This window comes from Talpa occidentalis, unplaced genomic scaffold, assembly GCF_014898055.3.
Source record: "Talpa occidentalis isolate TD23 unplaced genomic scaffold, MPIMG_talOcc4v2.1 talOcc4.4, whole genome shotgun sequence".
Classification (NCBI taxonomy): domain Eukaryota; kingdom Metazoa; phylum Chordata; class Mammalia; order Eulipotyphla; family Talpidae; genus Talpa; species Talpa occidentalis.
In genome coordinates this window covers 53,613,236-53,632,452 of record NW_023604295.1, presented here as the reverse complement: position 1 = coordinate 53,632,452, position 19,217 = coordinate 53,613,236, and the positions used below count along the sequence as shown (strand labels likewise).

Sequence of the window (19,217 nt, the reverse complement as noted above, 5' to 3'; positions counted from 1 at the left end):
TGCATATCTCTTCAAGCAGCTCGAACAAGTTTGGAAGACATTTGTTTTGACTATAAATGTCTTATAATAACTTACAAATACCAGGCATTTACTTTTATGATAAATAACTTTCATTCTTCCCAGAAGAAATGATTATCAAAAAAAAAAAAAAACCATCAAAAGAGGAATGAATTTACATTGCTAAATCATATATAGTGTTGTAAACTAATCTTACCTCAATAATAAATAATGCAATTTCAAAATAAGATAAAGTGAAACTGGAATAATGATGGAGGTTTTATTAACCAGTAATAGAGCTTTGTTCTAAAACAGGTAGCAACAATATTTACTGTAGTTTCTATAATTCTGATCCACAGTTATCACCAAAAGTGGCATACTATATAGGTTAACAGTCTACAGCATGAAAATCAAAAGGCCTCTGGTTCTCCAGGGTGTTGGGTAGGATACTTGCAGGCTTCACTCACACAGGACTGAGGTTAAATACTGGTCTACTACCTCTAAGCTGTTTAACCAGAAACAAATTGCTTCACTTCTTAGTTTGTTGATATAAGGCACCAGATCATGGCAAGTAACAAATGGAAGCTATTATTAACTTGTACAATACAGGTAGCAGTTAATGGGCCAAGGTTTGTTGGTCCCTGGTCAAAAAGGTAGAAACCGGCCTGTCTTGAAGGTGATAATTTTAGGTGAATACAAATTTTGATAGACTTCTCTGAAAGAAAGCTGCTCTATTTCCTTCTATACTATATTTTAGTAGTTTGTAATTTCGCTTAAAACCTGTTTTTCTTTTGTTCTTTATATATATGTAATATATATATATATTCTTATATATATTTAAATATATATTCTTTATATATATTCTTTATGTATACATTCTTTGTATATATTCTTTATATATTCTTTATAAATATATATATAAAGTTATATTCAGTGTTGCTAAAAGTACACAACTAACAAAAACCAAAGCAAACCTTTGTTACTTGTATTATTTGGGATACAGTTTTCTGCATTTTTGAGGATCTGAATCATGTTTCAAATGTTAAATATTTTGGACAGAAGCATTTTTAAGCCATATTACATTCTTTTATGCGTTCTTTAGTAGAATATATGAAATATAATTTAAGGCATATTCAGTGATCCTTGATTTTCATTGTGAACAGCTGTTAGATCATGCTCTATTCATTCTTTCAATGAACAATTATTGCACACCTAAATAAAAGGAAAATTCCTTTTCTTGATGAGTTTATATAATAGTATGAGAGATAGAGAATGCAATTAAAAATTACAGAGCAACTTTAATAATTATGCTACTGATAACTACAGGTACTATAGGAACTCAAAAATGGAACACCTATTTCAAAGTATGGATGCATGTTTTGCGATAAAGAATGGGAGAAGTTTCCCAAAGAGAGGATATTTCCAAAGAATAAAGAAAAGTTAGCCAGCTAAAGGAAAAAAAAGGCATAAAGAATTCTAGGAACTCAGAGTTTGGTTTAGCATTATAATGTGGTGCAGGTGGCAAAATTGCAAGAGGAAATGATGGAGAGGAAAGCACAGGCCAGATAATGAGGAATATTGAATGCCAAGATTAAGTGGTTGACATTTATCATGAAAGCTATTAGAAATCATTGGAGATTTTAAGGAGGAGACTTGGGTGATTAGACTCGTATTTTGGAAAGATTATGCCTCAGAAATGTAAATAATAGATAGCAGGAAAATGAGACTAGTGTTAAAAAGACAAATTAGGAAGCTACCTCGGGATTCTCGGTGATGCAGTGTCTGATGATTCTGGATGTGTGCATAAAGAGAAGGGTTAAGAAATCAGGAGTTAAGAACATCATTGACTTCTGATTCCAGCAATTGCACAGTATGGGGTATTAGATGTATTCTTCCACTGTAATTACCTATTAGACAAGAAAAAGATATGAAACAAATTTTTTTTTTCTGACTTTGGATGAAAAGAGCTGATTGATCCTGGAGAGAAAAGAAATATGTGATGTAAATGTCAGGTTTCTGGCTGAGGACACTTTCCAAGCTGTAACACAGATTAGTAGAGCCCACACAGAGAGAAGGGAAAAGAAAGATTAAGGTTCAGGGATCCTGAGGTGACTGGACTTTGTCAAAGTAGCAAAGAGTAGAGACTGTACAGAGTTATAACTGCGGAAATTTGCATAGTGCACCCCTTCAGCATTTTGTGTATTCTGAGCTCTACGAGTACAGGGAGAGAATAAATTAAACCTAGCAAAAAATAAATACAGCAGGGTGGAGGTGGGGGTGTGTCTCTGAATGTAGATGTCAATATTTGCACAAACCTGGAACATCATGCAGTCAAGGCCACAGAAATAGTGAGACCTTACTGGACACTAGACATTTTGAAATCTCAGCAAAATCATGCTTAAGAATAGGGTTTTATAGTCCTAAAGTTAGGATTGTTTTAGATTCATCTTATTAAAGCCTAAAATGGAAACTAAATGTTTAAGAAGCAGAGTTGCCACTAAATTAACTCACCTCTGAAAGGGTCAACATTCATTAAGAGAAGACATAATCCAGATTTCTCTACAATGTTCAGGACATCAAGCAAGCAATCCAAATTAAAATACATATAAGGCAGCATAAAAATGCAACAGATCACCCCTATAGCCACTAAAAGGGCAGTAAGAACAAAATAAAAGATTACAAAGATGTTAGATGATCAAACAAGGGTTATAAAAAAGTAGTATAATATGTTCAAAGATTATAAGGAAAATATGAAATGAGTGAAGCAATGGAAAATCTCAACAGGTAAATGAAAACTCTAAATGTATGTATTTTATATCTCAAAACTAATAAATATGTAATGTAGGGGGAAATTACTAGATGATCTTCATAGCAGTTTGGATTCTGTAGGGGCAAAAAGACCGTTAAACATGAAAACAGGTCAATAAAAAAAATCACCGAACTTAAGCACAAAGAGAAAAAAGACTGAAAGGAAAAAAAGGAGTGACTTGTAGCTGATTACCAAGAAATCTAGCACAGAAATAATCAGAGTTCAGAAGAAGAGAACAAGATTGAGCAGAAATATTTTTGAATAAATAAGGACCAAAATTTTCTTTAATTTAAACATCAACCCACAAAGCCAAATTCAACAAACTACTGATAGCCAAAAATGCTGAAAACCAAAGATACAGGAAAAATGTTGGAGACTGTCGAGGGGAAAAAAAGGTACATACACAAGAATAGCAATAAGTTGAATTATCATTGATCTCTCTCTAGAACCAATAAAAACCAAGAAATGATGGGATGGAATCTATAAAGCACCAAAAGAAAAACTATCAGTCTAGTATTTCCTCCCAAAAAGTTCTTCAAAATTAAAGAAAATAAATACATTTTTTGAGTAAACAATACCTCAATGCCTTTTAAAAAAATGGTAAACCAATACTATAATAAATAATAAAAGGAAATTTCTTAAATTGAAATAAAATAAGACCAGGTAAAAACTCATACTTACACAAAGAATAAAGAGCACAGGAAAATAAGTATTTGGGCAAATATATTAAATTTTTTTTGTTTCTTAATATTTCTAAAAGATAATATTTTTAAAGTAATAAAAATGAATTGTGGGGAATCTCATCAATGTACAAGTAAAGTGGGTTAACAGCATTGGCACAATTATCTGGGAGTGGTAAATCAAGTGTAACATTCTAAGGTTCTTAAATTATGTACTCTCTGATATTATATTAATTTCAAGTTGACTGTGATAAGATGTGGGTTCATATAGTAAACCCTAAAGAAACCACATACCACAAAAAGATTTCTAATGAAAAACAAGAGGAGACACAATTTTAGAATTTGCTTCAAAACATCTGAAGCAAAAACTGAAAGAATAAGGTAAAAATATACAAATTAGAATCTCAATACTAAAACTTAAGTCATTGATGGAATAAGTATATGGGGGAGGGAGTATATGGAAGATCTGAATAGTAGCTTCTAACTTAAACTAATTGATATTATAGGACACTATATCCAACAATGGGAGAATACACATTCTTTACTAACACCATGAAATATTCACCAACACAGAACATAAGAATTGTATAATGAACCTATAGCCATAGTTTCAAGGATGCTGACAAAAGCTATAACACTCCAGGTTCAGAAATAAAGAACTTCATTACTCAAGGCAAGTTATAGCAGAATATTAACATGTGCCAGTTCACTGAGCACCTACTCCCACAAGAGGGTCAGATGACAGCTACACACGGCATGGGATGCACTACTAGAAAGGAGCCTTAGAGTTCAGACAACCCAAATCTTTTTATAAAAGGCAGTAAGCCTACCTGACCTTTGTCTAGGAAAGAGAATCATCTTCATTATATTTATTATATTAGGCAATAAACAAGTATACCTTTTACTCTGGAGGGAGACACTATTTCTGTTTCCCAAGACTGTTTGCTATGTAAATATCCTGGAAGAGACATTCACTAGAACAAAGGCCATCAGTACTTCTGCCCATAAGGCATGCAGAAATGTAAGGAATCTACAGTGATGTGTTACCTACAGTGGTGTTGGCATAAGGAAAGAAAAATATTCCATTGTAATAGAATAGAGCATCTGTAAAGACTTGCACACATTTGATCAATTGATTTTTCATGAAGGTGCCAAATTTATTCAATGGGGGTAGAAAAGTCTTTTGAGCAAATGGTACTTGTGTGTCTATATGGGGAGAAAAGGGACCTTTTCCCATATCACACAATACATAATGATTAATTGGAGACAGATTTCTGGCCTAAATGTAAAAACTAGACTCCAATATATGTGAAATATACATTGGATACATTGGGAAAAAATTAAGCAGTTATTACACTTTCTGAAAACAAATATAGGCCCAACCAATGAATGATAGTGGAGGAAAAGGAGATAGTAATCAGAAAGTGCATTACTTGGAATTTAAGGTTTCATATTAGAGCAGACATGGGAAATACTGAGATAAAGCAGTGAAGTAATAATGGCATGGGGATATTGAATGGATGATGTCAGGCACTGAGGAAGAGAAGAAACCATTGAGCCAGATGCCAAAGCTTTCTATGACTATGGAATAATCAGAAATTCAGCAATTGACACTGCCTGGAGAGTGAGGGTAACTAGTTTATAATGGCATGTGGACACATTATAAACCACGCATGGTTAGGCATTTTCATATTCAATTTTTACAGTATCCTGTGATATTTTCACCTTATCCTCATTTCACAGATGAGTAAACTGGCGTTCTAAGAAGTTAAGTAATTCACCTCAGGTTAAGAGCTTGTGAATGACAGGATTGGATTCAAAATTCTGTCTGCTTGAATCAAAAGTAAGTGTCCTTTCTTTCATAGCATAAAAGAGGGGCTGTGACTGAGTACTGTGAAAGAGGAGAGATGGTGGTCAGGAAGAGATTAAAGGGTCAGAAATGCGGACTGTCCAGTCGAACCCCCAGGAGAGAAGAGTAGTACAATAGGGAGCTGCCACTGAGGAGAAGAGGCTTGGAAGAGAGCTTGTACCCTCAAAGAACAAGGTATCAGTTCATTTAATCAGATTGATGAATTATTCTATAAAGTATTTGGCTGTATAAGGAAAGTTTATTTTTAGGCTCTCTAATGGGTCACTCAATGATATGTCACTCCTAACCTGGACTGTCTATTATTTATAGTATTTTTGTTTGTTTGTTTGTTTGTTTGTTTGTTTGTTTGTTTTTGCTCATTTCCTTTTGTGTTCAAGTCACAGTTCTCCTCACAGCTGGCTAATGTGTTTGAATGTGAAAGTACTTATCCCCTCTCCTGCTTGTTTCTAAGACCTTGAAGTGGGCTATAAGCCTTTGAGGGAGGTACTGGGAGGCCTTTTACAAATGAGGAGCAAGATTTTTTGTTCACTGATCTATTTGGTTTTACTTTGTTTTCAAGCTCTGGTGTAGTTGGGTGAGGTTGTTGGTTAAATATGTTCCAGGTAAGTATTACTGTATATAAATAAGCAGTGTAGATTATTAAATATTATTTACTTAAGTATTTTTACATTACCATTAGTAAATTTTAAATGTGAAACTAAAACTTTTTCAGTTTTAGTATCAGTTATTTCAAACTATACATTTGATCATCATTTGAAAAGTATTTTTAATGAGCCAATATCTAACTGTAAACAAACTGAATTTCTTTCAGGCCACTGCTAAAAGAGTTGTTGAATCTTTGAGTTGCACCTAGAGCTTTTATTTATGTTGGGTTGTAAATGGGGTATCATAATTTATATGGAGAAAATAGATTCAGAATAAGGCCTAAGAAGGATCAGAAGAGATTAATTTATCTTTTGGTACTTTCTGATAAACCTAACTACATCCTAGTTTTTTAAAAGTGTTGTTTCTCTGTAACATAGACTGTTCTATAATGAAAAGTTCAATGCTCTCAACTGTTCATGTCTTTGGGAAAGCTTATAGGGGGCATATTTCTATAGTATTTGGATTTTATATATAAATATATGATTTTATTCACATTTATAAATACATATATGCATTTATATATGAGAAAAAAGCATGATAAAAGTGGAAAAAGTAACTAGAAACTTTTTGTATAGTACTTGCTAGATGTTCAAATTACACTAGATAAAAATTGAAGTTTTACTAGTTCAGAAAGTTGTGGCAACCAATTCCTAAAACAAGTGGTCTTCATCACAGGGCTACCGCTAAACTGCTATTTGCCTTAGCAAGTCTATCGAAGAGCCTGCTATATTTTTCACATAATAAAAAGCCTTAGCCTTAGTAAGAAGATTCACAACTGACCTCCCTGTTGGTGCAGCGGGTTGAGTGCAGTGCTGTGAAGCTGTCCACAGCCTCTGCAGCATGGGTTCAATTCCCAGCCGGCCAGGAAGATATCCCCACAAGGCGTGGCAGACCTCTCCTGTCTCGCCTGCTGCTCCCCTCAGTAGTGTTTAGGGCTGTCTGCCTGTTCTGTCTCCAGTGAATCCACTCATCCTCCTGCACCTCTGGCCTGTACCCCAGTGCTTGTAAAAATAAATAAATCTTTTAAAAAAAGAAAGATTCACAACTGAGAAGAAAAGTAAATTGACATGAGGCCTCCCCTGGTGGCACAGTGGTTGAGTGCTGACCTGCAAGGCTGCCCACAGCCTCTGCAGCACCAGTTTGTTCCCTGGCTGCGTGGGTCCCACAAAAAAAAAAAAAAAAGTGAATTGACATGAAAGAAACCATCCTTGCCTTGAAGAGGATATGAGAAAGCGATGATAATTCCTCTTATTTTCTGTTTGTTTGTCAAAAACTTTATCTGAAAATAGGAGTACAAAGAGAATGTGTATGGTAGACTTTTCATTATCCATGTTCCCTGGAATTCTGAAAAATCATTAGATTCTTGCTCAGAAGCTCTAGGTAACAATTTCCTTTGTTTCCAGGACTGTCACCACCTACATATAAAATAAATGTTTACTTATTTTTATGATCTCTTTTTGTAGCTCCTCCAAAACATGAAGGAAATCGAGTTGAGATTTGAGGTATTTCTTACACCTCTCATAACAATCCTACATTATAATTTATAAACAAACCAAATTGCCAGTTGCTTTTAACTCATTGTTTAGGTAGAAAGCAGTTGTTTGAGGTGTGTTTTTTTTTTTTTTAAGAAAAATTGCATCTGTACTCTTAAGATAATCTCAGATTCCAAGTTCAATTCAACAATCTACATATTTTCTGTTGAAATTCTGAGGAGCAGTATGAGCAAATGTTAATTTTTTTTCCTCTTTTTGAATATGTGTTCTATTTAAGTTTGAAATTGAAATCTTGGGCAATTCATATATGAAGTGATGGAAATTATATTGTAATCAACACATTTGAGTTTGTGTTTCCTAACTATGCAATCATGTTTACATGCAGAATTTAAAGTAGAGAGCCTTCTAGAAGACATATAAATTTAACCTTGGCAAATGAATTGTCTTTTCAACTATTCTATAACCTCTTGTGAATGTTTACAGAATTCATAGATGAATTGCTAGAGAAATGTGCTAGAGAATCTAGGGAAATATTGTTTTTAAAAAATAACCTTAACATTTAACATTGTCTATGTTCTATTGATTTTCTTAGCAGAAGTTTCATAAAGCCAAATTGCCTGTACATGTTTTCCAGCATGTAATATTTGAAAAAAATCATCCCACTGGAAATGATGATAAATGAATTTTCCTATAATTCACCCTGGCCATAGCTATTTGGTATAACTGCACATTGGTGCAAGAACCAGGGGGTGGATACAAAATCAAACTAGGCACAGGACTCACAAAAATATTTTTTACCTTTATCTGGGGAGAACAAATAACTACTCACAAAATTTGGTTAAGAACCATAGACTGCTAACATCTTTTAGAAAAACAGGATCAACATGATGAATGTAGCAGCATAATTACTAAGCTGTTCCTCTACTGGACCCTCTCTTCTCCTAGTCACCACCTTGCCACTTGGGCCACTATGTGGGAGGACCCTCTCTGTTTTATGGTTACCAGCAGAAGGATTACCAAAAACCTCAAACACTCATTTATGAAGATCAAACGCCCTGATCTAGATGTAAGACAGGTAAAATCAGAATACATTTTCTCAACCCTTCTACAATCCATCTAAAAGTTCTCATAGAGATTTATTGTTGCCGCTGCTATCTCAGCACATGACTGTCTTCATCACACTCAGTGGTGAGTGTGTGCTTACTGTGAGGCCTGGAGTTACTGAATGGCTTTTCCCAGGGTGCCTGTTGCGCCCTTACCTTTCATTAGTCCTTATAACTTGCATCAGTGGGCATTTCTCTGCAAGCTCCTGATCTTGGCCTCAGCAGTAGACAGCTGTTCCTTACTATTTGATGCCAGGCTCCTGCTGGAGACTGGGAATGACTCTTAATTCTCCTTGTCCAGCCCCAATGGTAGGCTATCTATGTGCTTGGACATGGGGGATGGAGCCTCTTCCATGTTCCTGCTCTATCCCTTTGGCAACCAAACCTGCCTTGTTTCTGAGGCCCCAAGAGTGCTTTCCTTAGTCTTGCCTTGATCCCACCCTCTCTCATTAGGCCTAATGAGCAGAGTTTGCCAGTGACTCTGAACTCTCCTTGTGAATAGGGTTCCCACTTTTTATAAACTGATATGCTAGCCAACACTGTATGAATTTGTTGACATTTTAGCTGATTTTGTCTTACTTATTTCCATGAAGGTCACTGCTTCCTCCCATGTTCTGCTAAAAATGAAAGTGTTTGTGTGTCCTGTCTCTCCTTGAGGCTTGTCACTCTTTGAGATTCAATTCCTTTTGCTGCCTTACCACTAACTAGCTGCCATTAATTCTCTGGTGAATTTTAGAAAAGATATATGTTTAAAGATTATCTGGATTATCTCTGTTGTTTGGGGGGGGCAACATTTATTATGGTTTTCTGTATCCTAAACAAAAGTGGAAACTCCAGTTTTTCATGATTGTCTAAAACAAAACATTCCTAAAACTGCCTTAATTCTTTATATCATAATGATCTCAGTGAGATGAAAGAAAAACCAGGACCAATTTTATCTTAACCTGTTGGGAGAAAAGATGTCCTGAACGAACTCCACAAATACAGGTTTTTATGGACTCCACCCCCACCCTAGACCAAAGAGATCCAAGACACGAAGGACTACAAATCCCATAATGTCATCATATTCGAAGGGAGGACTGCTGGGAACTAAGGGTGGAATTAAGCAGCCAGGTTTGGTATAACCAGACAGATGGGCTTTGTGGGGTTGTTGGATTTTTTGCCAGCCCTCAGCAAGCTTTTGGGTCCCAGCTCATCGGAACTGGTAGGATACATTCACCAATTTATCTCTCTCTCTTTCTCTATGAGTTATTCCTTTCTTCATTTCCCCTTTTTGTAAATAAACCCTTTATTAACCGTTTTTGTGTGTACCTGCAGTTGAGTCTTATTATAAATCCATTTTAAGCTCACAGATGAAGACTCACACACATGCCAACCCATTTCACATTGGGGTTCCCTGTAACATATTTACATCATTGTCTGGTTTTCTACTCCAAGGGTCAAGAAAAAAGATTATTGGTTTAAGACAGATATGCTTGGTGAATTATGAAAGAGGAGTATGGGAAGTATCCCTAAAGCTTCTCATTAAGAATATAGTGTCCTGGGCCTCCCCGGTGGCTCAGGCAGTTGAGCGCCATGCTGTGAAGCTGTCCGTAGCCTCTGCAGCGCCAGTTTGATCCTAGCCAGCTGGCCAACTAGGGTTCCACATGACACTGCAGACCTCTCCTGTCGCACCCACTGCTCCCCTAAGCAGTATATTCTGTCAGTCTGCCTGTTCTGTTCCCCACTCTGTCTCTGGTGAATCCTCTCACCCTCCCATGCATCTGGCCTCTACCCCTGTTCTTGTGTAAAATGAATAAATAAATCTTAAAAAAAAAAAAGAGAGACACCTGAGAGCTTGGTCACGCACACACCTCAAGCACACAAAGAAGAATGTCAGCGTACAGCAAGATGGTAGCCATCTATCAGCTAAGAGAAGTGGCTTCAGAATGAAATTTATGTTTTTATAATTTATTTTATTTTATATAATTCTTGCATCATTTTTCATTTTTGCACAATGTATGCATTTTCATTTGGGTTATATTCCCCATACAATTCCCACCCTGCTTATTTTGACCCTAATCCTGGCTCTCTTCCCCTCCTTCTCCCCATCCCGTGTGTCTCTGGTTTATAGTTGCTTGTTGATTTTCATTTTTTCTTTATTATAATTAGTCTTTTTTCTCGTCCCTTATTTAGGTTTTCTAAATTCCTGCTATGAGTGAGACCATCCGGTATTTTTCTTTTTCTTTCTGGCTTATTTTGCTGAGCATGATCCCTTCCAGCTTCATCCATGTTTCTGAAAATTGCATGAGTTTGTCTTTTTTGATTGCTGAGTAATATTCAATTGCACATATGTACCACATCTTCTTGATCCAGTCATCTATTTTTGGGCATTTGGGTTGTTTCCATACCTTAGCTATTATAAATAGTGCTGCTATAAACATAGGGGTGCGGGTGCCCTTTTGAATTAATGTTTCTGTGTCCTTTGGGTAAATACCTAGGAGTGGAATTCCTGGATCATTTGGAAGCTCTATCTTTAGTAGGTTGAGGAATCTCCATACAGTTTTCCATAGTGGTTGGACCAGTTTGCACTCCCACCAGCAGTGCAGGAGAGTTCCTTTTTCTCCACATCCTCACCAACATTTGTTGTTGCTAGTTTTTTTTTAATATGTGCCATTCTTACTGATGTGAAATGGTATCTCATTGTAGTTTTGATTTGCTGTTCCCTGATTGCAAGTGATGTTGAACATTTTTTCATATGCCTGTTGGCCATTTGTATTTCCTCTTTGGAAAAGTTTCTTTTTAGCTCTTCTGCCCATTTTTTGACTGGATTATTTTCTTTGTTTTTATTGAATCTAGTCAGCTCTTTGTAGATTTTTGTGATCAGTCCTTTATCATGAGTGTTGTGTGCAAAAATTTTCTCCCAGTCTGTGGGGTTTCTCTTTGTTTTGGTTATTGTCTCTTTTGCTGTGCAGAAACTCTTTAATTTGATGTAGTCCTTGTGTTTATCTTTGCCTTCACTATCACTACATCGGGTGATGTGTCGGTAAAGATGTCTTTGAGGTGCATGTCCTGCAGTGTTTTGCCTGTATGTCCTTCTATATATTTTATGGTCTCAGATCTTATGTCTAGTTTTTTAATCCATTTTGAGTTGGTTTTTGTGCATGTTGTGAGGTAGTAATCAAGCTGCATTCTTTTGCATGTAGCGACCCAGTTTCCCAGCACCATTTATTGAACAAACTTTCTTCGCTCCATTGCATATTCTTTGCTTCTTTGTCAAAGGTTGGTTGACTGTAAATCTGTGGGTTTATTTCTGGATTTTCTATTTGGTTCCATAGGTCCATGTGTCTGTTCTTATTCCATACCATGCAGTTTTGATTATTATGGCTTTGTAGTATAATTTGAAATCTGGGAGTGTGATGCCTCTATTCCCTTCTTTTTTTTTCAGGAGAGCTTTGGCTATTTGGGGGTTTTGGTGGCTCCATATGAATTTCATCAATATTTGTTCTATTTCTTTGAAGAATGTCATTGAAATTTTTATTGGAATAGCATTGAATCTGTAAATTGCTTTTGGTAGGGTGGCCATTTTGATAGTGTTAATTCTTCCTATCCAGGAGTGGGGGATGTCTTTCCATTTCTTTGTGTCTTCTTCTATTTCTTTTAACAGTGTTTTATAGTTTTCTTTGTATTGGTCTCTCACCTCTTTTGTTAGTTTTATTACCAAGTATTTGACTTTTTTTTCAATAATAAAAGGGATGGTTTTCTTGATTTCTTCTTCAGATTTATTGTTTGTGTATAGGAAGGCTACTGATTTTTGTGTGTTGATTTTGTATCCTGCCACTTTACTAAACTGATTGATTAGTTTAATTAGTTTTTCTGTGGAGTTTTTGGGGTTCTCTATGTATATTATCCTATCATCTGCAAATAGTGATAGTTGACTTCTTCCTTTCCTATTTGGTTTCCTTGTATGTCTTTCTCTTGTCTTATTGCTCTGGCTAGGACTTGCAGTATTACATTGAAAAGCAGTGGTGAGAGTGGACATCCTTGTCTTGTTCCAGATCTTAATGGAAATGCTTTTAGCTTTTCACCATTGAGAATGATATTGGCTATGGGCTTGTCATATATGGCCTTTATGATGTTGAGGTATGTTCCTTGTATCCTGAGAATTTCAAGGGCCTTTGCTAGCACCTCATCTTAGACTTTGTCAGCTTCTAGAACTGTGAGAAGTAAATGTCTGTTGTTTAAATTGTATAGTCTGTAGTGTTTTATTATAATAGCCTGAGTTAATTAAGCTACCCTATATAGAGTGGTTAAGAATTAGTTATTTGAGATCAATTCCTTAGACCAGTAAAAGCTGATATGATTTGGGAATGGAATATGGGAATCTCTAACTTAAGGAGGTTTTTAGTTATAAAGTGATTTTTGTAATAACCCCAGCATAGAATTGCATGATTGAAGCAGACCATCTGAAGAACTGCAAAGAATGGCTTTGTGACTTAAAGACTGAAAGTCACTCTTATGGGATAGTCAACAGAGATGGTCAATTGAAAGGTTGTCATCAAAACATACTATGTTTAGATAGATTGGTTGATTGATAGATGGATTGATAGGTAGGTAGAGAGAGAGAGAGAGAGAGAGAGAGAGACAGTAAGTAAAGACTTCTCTTTTCTATGTCTCTCCTTTGCATATCTGAAGACCTTTTTAAAAAATTGATTCATACATTTAATAATGAGTGCTTACTACATGTTAGGCTGGGAATATATCAGAGTACAACACAAATATCCCAGCATCTAGTATGACATTTTCATTCTCATAATTGGAGACAAAATTTATAATGCATGTGATAAGCAGGTAAATGTTATAGAATAAGGCAATTTGTGGGTACTACAGAAGAAAAGTCAGGGGAGTCAGAAGTGGTGTGAGTGGTAAGTTACAGTTTAAGTAGACTCCAGTGCAAAGGTGATATTTGAGCAAAGACTTGGAGGAGGTAAAGGAGTTAGCCATGCAGATAACTAAAGAAAGAATGTTCCTAGCAATGGGAACAGCCAGCAGAAAGACCCTGACTGATAATGTACTTAGTGTGTTCCAAACACAGTACAAAGCCAGCAAAGAGGAAAGCAGTAAGATAGTAGACAAAGGACATATATGACAGCTCATATACATACAGGTAACAAGGCTTATCTGGGTGTGTTGTTTCTAATCCCCAAATTTTACCCACCTTCTATTGGTGACTGTGTCCTCCCTTTTTGTTTCTAGCTTTTCAAATAAAGAAGTTTCTTAAATAATGTTCATTGTGGAATTGCCAAACAGGAATTGATTAAAAAGAGGCAGGTAATATAGTTCAATCCCAGATTAGTAATACAGCAATTAATTAAACAATTGGTTTTTTTAATAGTTATGCATACAAGAACTGGGGTGTAGGCCAGAGATGCAGGGGTTGAGAGGATTCACCAGAGACAGAGTGGGGCGCAGAACAGGCAGATCTACTGAAATACACTGCTAAGGGGAGCAGCAAGCAAGACAGGAGAGGTCTGCTACCACACCATATGTGGATTAGCTCCCTGGCCTGGCATAGAATTCATGTTGCAGTGACTGACAGTATCTTGATAGTGCAGTGACTCACAATAGCTTGATAGGCTTAACCCCTTACACCACAAGAAAGGCCCTAACAGAACAATTGTTACTAGATAATTGAAGCAAGTCACAGCCTAGAAACCTTGAAATAAATGCAGGTGAGTGAACTGAGTTGCTAACAGTGTAAAAATATATCAAGATCATAAACATACAAATGATCAATAAAAAAATTATTTTTTAAAATCTTAATCTTATTAGTTATCACCAAGATATAATTTTCTACTATCCACATAGATTATTTCTATGTAATCTAGTTTGATAAACAAGTTTGACATACTGTTACCTAGTAGTGTCAAAAGTGAGAAACAGGAATTTCCCTACCAGATAACTAAAAATATAAATTGACTACAACTTTATTGGAGCACAATTTGGCAATACATCATCAACTCAGGCAGTTTTCTGGATTAGTACTCAACCATTCTCTCTACAAAGCACACTGACTGATACCTTCTAAACACAGTGGTTGAAGCTTAAACTCACCTAAACACTGCTGCTGTAGTAACCAAAGTTACTAAGCCAGTGTTTAGTAACCAAAGGAATTTATCTACCCAAGAGTCAGTTATGTATTTTCTAAACATATTCATTTCAGTTCTATTCATTATTATAATTGTTATTTAGTTAATATTATATGACATGATGAAATAAAATAGAGATTTCTTTTTCCAATGGAAACCAAGTACTTTGATAAGACTCAAGGAATATAAATTTTACAAAAAGAAAATTGCTGTCAAATTAGATGGGAGTGAGTCAAATGCAAAAGAAAATTGTAAAAATCTTGAAAAGCTGCTTTTTCAAGTGCTTTAAGTTCTCTCCATTTTAAGCAAAGTGAGACTAGAATCATAAATGATTTATTCATTATAACTATGATTTATGAACGATGATTCAGAATTACAATTAGTAAAATGTACTAAAAACAGAAAACGAACAAATGAAACTTTGGCCCAATATTAAAATATTGGCAAGTGAAAGTACATAAAACAGGCAAATAAAAATATGTAAGGTATGTGTCATTTTAAGATTTCCTACTGCAAACAACTCCTTTTTAAATTTTCTATTATTGTAACATGGATTTACAACACTGTATATGAATTAGAAGTATAGGAATCACACCCTTCACCTAAAGGGTATATGTTACCACACCATACCCACCACCAAGACAATAGTCCATGATGCCTCCCCCCTACTTTGCTCCCCACCCCCCTTTGTTTTTTAAGATTTATTTTTATACAAGAAACCAGGATACAGGCCAGATGTGCGGGAGGGTGAGAGGATTCACCAGAGACAGAGCGGGGAACAGAAGAGGTAGACAGATGAAATACACTGCTGAGGGGAGCAGTGGGCGAGACAGGAGAGGTCTGCTTTGCCATGCAGGATTCTAGTCGGCCGGCTGGGATCGAACCGGCGCTGCAGAGGCTACGGACAGCTTCACAGTGCGGCGCTCAACTGCCTGTGCCACCAGCGAGGCACCCCCCTCCCTTTCTAACATCAAAACTGCAGACAGATTTCTAGGGTTTAGTGTTGATTTTGTCTCATTGGACTCTTTGTTTGGTTTCTCTGTGTTCCCACATGTGAGTGTCACCATCCAGTATTTCTTTCTCCTGCTTTATTTCACTAGCATAATCCCTTCCAGTTCCATCCATATCAAACAATTTCTTTTAATTAGCTGTCACTTATTTTGGACAAGTGACTTTTCATGTTTACGTCAACAACCTTAAAATCGCATGGTCACAATACCAGCCTTATTGAGAAAACATAAGATAAATACTAGCTGAGGGAAAGACAGCTAACTGGTCCTTTTTAGAAATGTTAAAGTCATGAAAAACAATTTGGAAAAAATTAAGGAGATTCGATGCTTAAATGAAACATCCTTTATGTATTGGATTCTGGAACAGGAAAACAAAAGAAATTACAGTTGTAATATTTACTGATATTATTTTTTTAGTACTGGTAAGTGTACCATGAATATGTAAAATGTTAACATAAAAGACAACTAGCTGAAAGGTATGCAGGAACTACCTTTGCAAGTCTTCTAAAAGTCTGAAGTTACTCAAAATAAAATTTTTTCAAGAACTGGATGGGAAAAAGTTCCAGAAAGTCTATTGGTGATAATTTATGCTAAAGAAATATATAGACAAAGATTTATATGCAAGATATTAATTGGAAATAAATTTTAAAATGAATATGTAAATTAAGTATTATAATCAGTGGCCTATTTCATAGCTATTAAAATTATGTTAGGGCCTCCCTGGTGGCACAGCAGATTGAGCGCAGCGCTGTGAAGCTGTCCGCCACCTCTGCAGCACAGGTTCAATCCCCGCCAGCCACGGAAATACCCACATGGTGTGGCAGACCTCCCCCGACTCGCCTGCTGCTCCCCTCAGCAGTGTACTTTGATCATGACTGACCGAAGTCCTATGGAGAACCTCATTTCTCTCAACTAGCCCACTTAATGTTGGTGGTTTGTTGTTGTTTTTTCCCTGGCCTCATGGTTACGTTATTCCTGTGGCTTTTTGCCTTCCTTGTCACTGGGTCTCTCTTGGGGTTATCCTAATCTATCCTAACAGAATTTAAGAATCCTCTCACCCCCCACACATCTGGCCTGTACCCCAGTTCTTTAATAAATAAATAAATATTTTAAAAAATAAAATAAAATAAAATAATGTTAGAAGTATATTAATGATATGGAAAGATATTCATAATATAGCATTAAGTGAAAAAAATCTGTAGACAGTGAACACATTTGTGTGCATGATTTTTATACACTCCCACAGAAATAGACACACACACAAACACACACAAATGCACAGAAAACTCTTTGGAAGGCCAGAGATGTTATATTCATGGGTTATTATTTTCCTCTAATTTTAAAGAATATTACATTTTATGATTTAACTGTATCTAATACACTTCACATATTTTTCCTTCCTTTTTTAATTCTCAAAAGACAAAACTTTAAACTGTTTTCTTCATTCTTCCTACCTCCCTAACTCTTTCCTTCCTTCCTTCCTTTCTTCCTTCCTTCCTTCCTTCCTTCCTTCCTTCCTTCCTTCCTTCCTTCCTTCCTTCCACCTTGTTCAAAAGAAACTGCTCTTGCTATCATCAGTGCATTTGGAATTGCTTGAGGAAATCTTATTTGCATAAGATTACTAACTTCCTGGGATATAAGAGTACAGGAACTCAAATTACTTTTCCCTAAGGTTCAAGATCATAAAATCTGTTAGGATAGATTAGGATAATCCCAAGAGAGACCCAGTGACAAGGAAAGCAAAAAGCCACAGGAATAAAGTAACCATGAGGGCAGGGAAAAAAAAAAACCCACCAACATTAAGTGGGTTAGTTGAGAGAAGTGAGGTTCTTCATAGGTAAACTTATCCCAAATCAGGTAGGCTATGTTATCCTGAAGTAATTATTTGTATGGATCTTAAAAGATAGAATCAGGATAATTTGCCATGGAGCATCATTATTCTAATGGGCACTTCAAAGGTAATAGGGGAAAGTTGATCCTTCTCTGAAACCTTGAAGAATAACTGGACAACAATTTGCACTGGCTGGTGCAAAAGTTTCTGGAGCAAAAAGTTCATCCTAAGTATACCCTCTTAGATACCAGCCACCCTGAATGATTCCTGGATTTGGGGTTTGCCTCCAGCTTTGACTGCAACACCAGCCACAAAGCAGCAGCAAGGTGATGGATGGGGCAGTGTTTAAGAACTAACCAACATCTACTGACAGCTGTGAAGTCTGCCAGCTCAAAGGGTAGATTTAGCAAACCAAAATATATGATGGCCAACAGGTATATGAAAAAATGTTTGTCACTTGTAATCAGGGAAATGCAAATCAAATCTACAATGAGAAACCATCTTACACCAGTGAGAATGGCACATATTAAAAAAAAACAGAAAACAACAAATGTTGGTGAGGATGTGGAGAAAAAGGAACTCTCCTGCACTGCTGGCAGGAGTGCAAACTTGTCCAAACACTATGGAAAGCTGTCTGGAGATTCCTCAATCTGCTAAAAATGGAGCTTCCATATGATCCAGCAATTCCACTCCTTGGTACCTACCCAAAGAACACAAAACCATTAATTCAAAAGGACACCTGCAACCCTATGTTTATTGCAGCACTATTTAAAATAGGTAAGATAGGAAACAACCCAGATGCGCAAATAGATGACTGGATCAAGGAGATGTGGTACATATACACAATGGAATATTACTCAACATTCAAAAAAAGAGAAATTCATGCCTTTTACAGCAACATGGATGGAGCTTGAAGGGATTATGCTCAGTGAAATAAGCCAGAAAGAAAAAGAAAAATAAGCCAGAAAGAAAAAGATGGTTTCACTTATAGCAGGAATATGAAACAACAAAAGGATCAGGAAAAAAATAATTATAATAAATTAAAAAACAAAATTAAGATTTGACTATAAATCAGAGACAGTCTCCAGGGAAGGAAGACATTCTCCAGGAAAACAAAGAAGGGAAGAGCACAAGGGACTATGGTGATGGTGCATGGTTGAATTGGTGGTGGGAATTTGATAGGGACTGTGCCTGAGAGGAGAAAGCATACATTGCACAAAAAGAAAGAATGATGTAAAATATATATAAAATAAAAAATGATGTAAAATATATATAAAATAAAAATATGTGATGCACAGTTACATTTGATTTTCAAATAAACAACAAAATTTTTTAAGTATAAATTTGTCCCAAATTCTGCATGGCAATTTATACTAAAAAATAAGTCATTGTGTATCTGAAATTCATGTTTAAATGGAAATTTTATCAAGATGATGAGTTCAAATACCCATTATACTACAATAAGCATAAATTACAGTAAATAAAATATTATAATGGGAAACACTTGAGTTACACCTCACTGCAGTTCTAATGTCTTAGCAGGAAGATATCATAGAGAAAAGATGAGAGAAGGTAGCCAATCTCAGGCACTCTTGTAGTAAGAGGGTTTCTATAACTTTCAAGTTAGAAGTATTTACAAATTGAATTTAAA

The 19,217-nt window shown here is 35.9% G+C and overlaps 1 long non-coding RNA gene across 3 annotated transcripts in view; it reads left to right on the top strand.

Moving 5' to 3' along the window:
• The window catches only part of LOC119257539 (uncharacterized), a 44,242-nt gene that overhangs the window by 2,811 nt on the left and 22,214 nt on the right, over positions 1-19,217 (top strand). The window contains exons 1-2 of one of the 3 annotated variants that reach the window (XR_005128053.2): positions 5,044-5,116; positions 5,352-5,530. This is a non-coding gene — a long non-coding RNA (uncharacterized LOC119257539). Of the gene's footprint in view, positions 1-5,043; positions 5,117-5,229; positions 5,330-5,351; positions 5,531-19,217 lie in introns of those variants that run through there. The other 2 variants (XR_008553876.1, XR_005128054.2) reach the window with 2 other exon arrangements.